Raw genomic sequence first — 8479 nt, 5'->3', positions numbered from 1 at the left:
TCCTAGGTTGGGTGCAGGAAAAAATGGGTGGAATTGAAATGACAACTGGAGGGCTGCTGGGTTCTCATCCTCAAAACATATGTCGGTATAGTTAAAGTGTGCATAGATGATAAACAGACAGTAGCAGCAGTGTAAAAGAGGGCGTTGAACGGATCCTTAGCTTAGTGATGGGCACTATGGTGTTGAACGCTGAGCTGTAGTCAATGAATAGCATTCTCACGTAGGTGTTCTTTTTGTCCAGGTGGGAAAGGGCTGTGTGGAGCGCAATAGAGATTGCATCATCTGTGGATCTGTTTAAGCGGTATTCTTAGCATATATGAAGCAAGTGATGAAACACATTTTTGGTTCTATAAGGAGTGTAGGCGACTGCAGGGCACATTCCTATACGCTAATAATAAAACCATCCAACAATGCATTTCCTCAAGTCAAGAATGATGCCTCCCCTGTGCAACACTCTTGGAGTGAATCACAATTGCAGTTTCTTGATTCCTCATGTCCTCCCTCCTCGTATCCTTCTCCAAGCATATTGGAACATCAGATCAGAGGTTCCTCCCCCCAGACCTCCAATGGGTTTTGAGGAGGCAAGAAGCACACAAGGAATTTCAGGGGAGAATCTCAATTGCATACTCCTCACATCCTCTCTCCTCGCCTCCTTCTCAATACCCATTGGAGGAGAAGGTCAGAGGGGAAGGACCTCTGGCTTTCTCATCCAATTGGTTTTTAGAAGGAGGCTTGGAGAGAGGACATGAGGTATATGCAATTGAGATTCAGCATTGTTTTTTCCAATCCTCTTAGTAGAGAAGAAGAACAATTCACTCCGCTCCTGAAAAATGTCTCACCTACAGTAGGGGCGAGATTGAAACACCATACCAAGAAAGAAAAAGCGATACAATTATGCAAAGTAGTGCGTCATCCAATCCTTTGATCAGAAATAAGCCTGGTAAAAATGAATTGTACATCAGATATATGCGAAGGCCAAGCTCTAAGATATGTTTATAAAGAATAAATCAAACTATATTTCTAGCATAGTTAAGTAAACAGTGATGTTGGTGTTTAGTGCTTGGGTTAGATTTGAGTCCCCTCCGGTGTAGGGTAACCTACTTCGTTAAACACCCTGAAAGCAGGACGCATAATGTTTACACACAGATACGCATACACACACACACAGTGCACAAATACACAAACACAAATACACAGTGCACACGTACAGAAACACTGCACACACTGCACACACTCCCTCTCTATCGCACACCCTCACACACGCATACATACACATACACAGTAACAGTATCCTAAGTACACACACAAAATACAGACAGAGAAGAAACACAAACACACTCTCTTCTTCTCTCTCTCTCTCTGTCTGTCTGTCTTCTGTCCTGCTGTCTGTCTGTCTGTCTGTCTTGTCTGTCTGTCTGTCTGTCTGTCTGTCTGTCTGTCTGGTCCTGTCTGTCTGTCTGTCTGTCTGTCTGTCTGTCTGTCTGTCTGTCCTGTCTGTCTGTCTGTCTCTCTCTCGCTATCTCTCTGTCTGTCTCTCACACACACACACCTCCCAAGCACGTTCACCCTTTGAAGGCACAGGAGATCAGAGCTCCTGTGTGGAAGAGAGGAGAGGTGTAGAAAGGAGAGGAGAGGAGAAGAGAGGGGGAGCGAGGGAAGATAGAACCCAGAGGCCGAGCACCACAGTGGGGCCAGCTCTGATCCTCTCTCTCCCTGTGAGATGCAGGGGGATGGACTACAAGGTGTCAAAAGTGTTCCACAGGGATGATGGCCCTATATTGACTCCAATGCTTCCCACAGTTGTGTCAAATTGACTGGATGTCCTTTGGGTGGTGGACATTTCTTGATACACACGGGAAACTGTTGAGGGTGAAAAACCCAGCAGCATTGCAGTTCTTCACACACTCAAACCAGTGCGCCTGGCACCTACTACCGCACCCCGTTCAAAGACACTTAAATCTTTATTTCACAGAATAATAAGATCCAAACCCCATTGAATATGTAGGATATCACAGGACAAAGAACCAGACGAAAGGACCTTTTACATCACAATTCATGATTTGACTTATAAATGATATGTCAGGCATCTATAAAAGACTGCTGATGCTAGGGAATGTGGCTGAATGGTAGAAATGGGACAGTGAGGGACTGATCTGATGCTAGGGAATGTGGCTGAATGGTGGAAATGGGACAGTGAGGGTGTCACGTYCTGACCTTAGTTCCTTTTTTATGTCTTTATTTTAGTTTGGTCAGGGCGTATTTTAGTATGGTCAAAGCCGTTACAGAACTACCCACCAACCAAGGACCAAGCAGCGTGGTAACCAGGAGCAGAGGGTTCTGGACTCCTGGACTTGGGAGGAGATACTAGACGGTAAGGGACCCTGGGCACAGGCTGGGGAATATCGCCGCCCCAAGGAAGAACTGGAGGCAGCTAAAGCTGAGCGGCGGCGATATGAGGAGTTAGCACGGCAGCACGACAGGCACGAGAGGCAGCCCCAAAAATGTTTTGGGGTGAGGCACACGGGGAAAATTGGTGGAGTCAGGCGACAGACCTGAACCAACTCCCCGTGCTTATCGTAAGCAGCGCGTTACTGGTCAGGCACCGTGTTATGCGGTGAAGCGCATGGTGTCGCCAGTACGCGYTCAWAGCCCGGTGGGCTATAGGCCAGCCCCCCGCAAGTGCCATGCGAGTGTGGGCATCCAGCCAGGGCGTGTTGTGCCGGCTCAGYGTGTCTGGTCTCCGGTACGCMGTTTCGGCCCAGGGTATCCTGCGCCGGCTCTGCGTGCTGTGTCTCYGGGGCGCTGGGAGGGTGCAGTGCRTCCTATGCCTGCGCTCCGCTCGTGCCGGGCGAATGTGTGCATTGAGCCTAAGGGAGAGGTGCGCGTGGTATGCACCAGATCTCCAGTGCTCACCCACAGCCCGGTTCAACCTGTGCCTGCACTCTGGAGGGTCCGGGCTAAAGTGGTCATCCAGCCTGGAGGAGTGGAGGGAGCTGCCAGAGTCGCCTGTCTATTCGGGGCCCGCTGCTAGGGTACCCAATCCGGGGTCGGTGGCGAGGGTCGCCGCTCCTAAGGCGCCACATAAGTGGGCCGAGACTATGGTGGAGTGGGGTTCACGTCCCGCACCAGAGCCGCCACCGCGGTAAATGCCCACCCAGACCATTCCCTATAGGTTCAGGTTTTGCGGCCGGAGTCCGCACCTTTGGGGGGGGTACTGTCACGTTCTGACCTTAGTTCCTTTTTTATATCTTTATTTTAGTTTGGTCAGGGCGTGAGTTGGGGTGGGCATTCTATGTTGTTTTTCTATGTTTTGTTCTGTATGTTATATTTCTATGTGTTTGGCCTAGTATGGTTCTCAATCAGAGGCAGGTGTCGATCGTTGTCTCTGATTGAGAATCATACTTAGGTAGCCTGTTTTCCCACTATAGGTTGTGGGTAGTTATTTTACGTTTCAGTGTTTGCACCATACGGGACTGTGTCGGTTTTCATTTATTCTCTTSTTCATTTTGTATTCATTCTCGATTAAACGATATTATGGATACGTACCACGCTGCATTTTGGTCCTCCTCTCCTTCCACCAACGAAAACCGTTACAGAGGGACTGATCTGATGCTAGGGAAAGTGGCTGAATGGTAGAAATGGAATAGTGAGGGACTGATCTGATGCTAGKGAATGTGGCTGAATGGTAGAAATGGGACAGTGAGGGACTGATCTGATGCTAGGGAATGTGGCTGAATGGTAGAAATGGGACAGTGAGGGACTGATCTGATGCTAGGTTCAGCCTCATTCCCTAGCATCAGATCAGGTCGCTCACTGTCCCATTTCTACCATTCAGCCACATTCCCTAGCATCAGATCAGTCCCTCACTGTCCCATTTCTACCATTCAGCCACATTCCCTAGCATCAGATCAGTCCCTCACTGTCCATTTCCACCATTCAGCCACATTCACTAGCATCAGATCAGTCCCTCACTGTCCCATTTCCACCTTTATTCAGCCTCATTCCCTAGCATCAGATCAGTCCCTCACTTCCATTTCTACCATTCAGCCACATTCCCTAGCATCAGATCAGTCCCTCACTGTCCCATTTCTACCATTTCAGCCACATTCACTAGCATCAAGATCAGTCCCTCACTGTTCCATTTCTACCATTCAGCCACATTAACCTAGCATCAGATCAGTCCCCTCACTGTCCCATTTCTACCATTCAGCCACATTCCCTAGCATCAGATCAGTCCCTCACTGTCCCATTTCTACCATTCAGGCCACATTCTAGCATCAGATCAGTCCCTCACTATTCATTTCTACCATTCAGCCACTTTCCCTAGCATCAGATCAGTCCCTCTGTAACGGTTTTTCGTTGGTGGAAGGAAGAGGAGGACCAAAATGCAGCGTGGTACGTATCCATAATAATTCGTTTAATCGAGAATGAATACAAAATGAACAAGAGAATAAATGAAAACCGACAACAGTCCCGTAATGGTGCAAACACTGAAACGTAAAATAACTACCCACAACCTATAGTGGGAAAACAGGCTAACTAAGTATGATTCTCAATCAGAGACAACGATCGACACCTGCCTCTGTTGAAGAACCATACTAGGCCAAACACATAGAAATATAACATACAGAACAAAACATAGAAAAACAACATAAATGCCCACCCCAACTCACGCCCTGACCAAACTAAAATAAAGATATAAAAAAGGGACTAAGGTCAGGAACGTGACAGTACCCCCCCAAAGGTGCGGGACTCCTGGCGCGCAAAACCTGAACCTATAGGGAATGCTCTGGGTGGGCATTTACCGCGGTGGCGGCTCTGGTGCGGGACGTGAACCCCACTCCACCATAGTCTCTGGCCCACTTATGTGGCGCCTTAGGAGCGGCGACCCTCGCCACCGACCCCGGATTGGGTACCCTAGCAGCGGGCCCCGAATAGACAGGCGACTCTGCAGCTCCCTCCACTCCTCCAGGCTGGATGACCACTTTAGCCCGGACCCTCCAGAGTGCAGGCACAGGTTGAACCGGGCTGTGGGTGAGCACTGGAGATCTGGTGCATACCACGCGCACCTCCTCACCTTAGGCTCAATGCACACATTCGCCCGGCACGAGCGGAGCGCAGGCATAGGATGCACTGCACCCTCCCAGCGCCCCGGAGACACAGCACGCAGACGCCGGCCGCAGGATACCCTGGGCCGAAACGGCAGTACGGAGACCAGACACACTGAGCCGGCACAACAACGCCCTGGTGGATGCCCACACTCGCATGGCACTTGCGGGGGGCTGGCCTATAGCCCACCGGGCTATGAGCGCGTACTGGCGACACCATGCGCTTCACCGCATAACACGGTGCCTGACCAGTAACGCGCTGCTTACGATAAGCACGGGGAGTTGGTTCAGGTCTGTCGCCTGACTCCACCAATTTCCCCGTGTGCCTCACCCCAAAACATTTTTTGGGGCTGCCTCTCGTCCTGTCGTGCTGCCGTGCTAACTCCTCATATCGCCGCGCCTCAGCTTTAGCTTGCCTCCAGTTCTTCCTTGGGCGGCGATATTCCCAGCCTGTGCCCAGGTGCAGGTCCCTTACCGTCTAGTATCTCCTCCCAAGTCCAGGAGTCCAGAACCACTCTGCTCCTGGTTACCAGTGACGCTGCTTTGGTCTTGGGTTGGGGTAGTTCTGTAACGGCTTTGACCATAAAACTAAAATACGCCCTGACCAAACTAAAATAAAGACATAAAAAAGGAACTAAGGTCAGAACGTGACACCCTCACTGTCCCATTTCCACCATTCAGCCACATTCCCTAGCATCAGATCAGCTCCTCACTGTCCATTTCTACCATTCAGCCCACATTCCCTAGCATCAGCAGTCTTTTATAGATCCTGACATATCCATTTATAAGTCAAATCATGAAATTGTGATGTAAAAGGTCCTTTCGTCTGGTTCTTTGTCCTGTATATCTCATATTTCAAATGGGGGTTTGGATCTTATTATTGCTGTGTAAAATAAAAGTTTAAGGTGTCTTTGAAACGGGTGCGGTAGTAGGTGCACAGGCGCACTGGGTTTGAGTGTGTGAAAGAACTGCAATAGCTGCATGGGTTTTTTCATGCCCTCAAAGGTTCCCGTGTGCATAATCAACGGAAATGTCCACCACCACAAAGGACATCCAGTCAATTTGACACAACACTGTGGCGGAAGCATGGAGTCAATATAGGCCTCATCCCTGTGGAGAACACGTTTTGACACCTTGTAGTCCATCCCCCCGCTGCATCTCACAGGGAGAGAGAGGATCAGTAGCTGGTGTCCCATGTGGTGCTCGGCCTCTGGGTTCTATCTTCCCGTCGCTCCCCCTCTGCTTCTCCTATCCTCTCACTTCTACCACCTTGCCGTCTCTTCCACACAGGGAGCTCTGATCTCCTGTCCTTCAAAGGGTGAACGTGCTTGGGAGGTGTGTGTGTGAGAGACAGAACGAGAGAATAGCGAGAGAGAGACAGACAGACAGACAGGACAGACAGACAGACCAGACAGACAGACAGACAGACAGAACGACAGACGACCAGAGAAGACAGACAGAAGACAGACAGACCAGACAGACAGACAGACAGACGAGACAGACAGACAGGACAGACAGACAGACAGACAGAGAGAGAAGGAAGAGAGAGAGTGTTGTTTGTGTTTCTGTCTCTGTCTGTATATTTGTGTTGTGTACTTAGTGATACTGTGTACTGTTGGTAGTGTATGACGTGGTGTGAGGTGGCGATAGAAGAGGGAGTGTGATGCAGTGTGTGGTCAGTGTTTTCTGTACGTGTTGCACTGTGTATGTTGTGGTTTGTGTATTTGGTGGCACTGTGTGTGTGTGTATTGCGTATTCTGTGTGTAAACATTATGCGGTCCTGCTTTCAGGGTGTTTTAACGAAAGTAGGTTTACACCTACACCGGGAGGGGACTCAAATCTAACCCCAAGCACTAAACACCAACATCACTGGGTTTACTAACTATTAAAGCAAATATAGTTTATTATTCTTATAAACATATCTTAGAGGTTGGCCTTCGCATCAATATCTGATGTACACAATCAATTTTTACGCAGGCTTATTTCTGATCAAGAGGATGGAATGACGCACTACTTTGCATAATGTATCGCTTTTTCTTTCTTGGTAATGGTGTTTCAATCTCGCCCTACTGTAGGTTTAGACATTTTTCAGAAGGGAGTGAATTGTTCTTCTTCTCTACTAAGAGATTGGAAAAAACAATGCTGATCTCAATTGCATATACCCTCATGTCCTACTCTCAAGCCTCCTTCTAAAAACCAATTGGATGAGACAGCCAGAGGTCCCTTCCCTCTGACCTTTTTCTTCCTTTTTTTTCCCCCAACATGGGGTATTGAGAAGGAGCCGAGGAGAGAGGATCCGTGAGGAGTAAGCAATTGAGATTCTCCCTGAAATCTTTGTGTCCTTCTTGCCTCCTCAAACCGCATTGGAGTTCTGGAGGAGGAACCTTCTGATCTGATGTTCCAATATTGCTTGGAGAAAGGATACGAGGAGGGAGGACATGAAGGAATCAAAAAACTGCAATTGTGAATTCACTCCAAGAGTGGTTGCACAGGGGCAGGCATCATTCATGACTTGAGGAAATGCCATTGTTGGATGGTTTTTAATTATTAGCGTATAGGAATGTGGCCCTGCAGTCGCCTACACTCCTTATAGAACCAAAAATGATGTTTATCAACTTGCTTCATATATGCTAAGATACCGCTAAACAGATCCACAAGATGATGCAATCTCTATTGCGCTCCACACAGCCCTTTCCCACCTGACAAAAAGAAACCTACGTGAGGAATCATTCATTGACTTACAGCTCCAGCCGTCAACACCATAGTGCCCATCACTAAGCTAAGGAATCCCGTTCAACGCCTCTTTTACACATGCTGCTACTGTCTGTTTATCATCTATGCACATTCTTAACTTATACCGAACATATTGTTTTTGAGGATGAGAGACCCCATGCAGCCCTCCATTATCATTTCAATTCCACCCATTTTTCCTGCCACCAACCTAGGATTGCAAAACCTGGCAAACCTTTCTGCTTACAGGTCCAACTCCTTAGCCTACTGGGCTACTAACGGCCAGTACAGTGTCGGTTGTTGCCTGAACTGGTTCCAGAAGTTAAGAAAATAGAGCAAAAACATGGGTTCATTTTAGAAATAAGCATATTTATCTCCAAAATGAAAATCGAAATGACAAAATGCTATGCAGACATAATTATTATGATTAGCAGGGCAAACCATTTTAGTGATTTCTTGCTATATCATCAAAATAAATCAATCATAGCACCTTTTTTGACTCATTCATCAGTTACCCTGTTAAGTACAACCCCATTGGAATGAATGTTGAAAGTTCAATTTAGTATTCCTAAAACTTAAGTTGAAAATGACCGCTGGTCGCTGCCTCCTGTGCTGACAAGACCATGGATAGACATTTGATA

Source organism: Salvelinus sp. IW2-2015, linkage group LG2, assembly GCF_002910315.2.
Source record: "Salvelinus sp. IW2-2015 linkage group LG2, ASM291031v2, whole genome shotgun sequence".
Taxonomy (NCBI): domain Eukaryota; kingdom Metazoa; phylum Chordata; class Actinopteri; order Salmoniformes; family Salmonidae; genus Salvelinus; species Salvelinus sp. IW2-2015.
Note: the sequence above shows the minus strand (reverse complement) of the source record.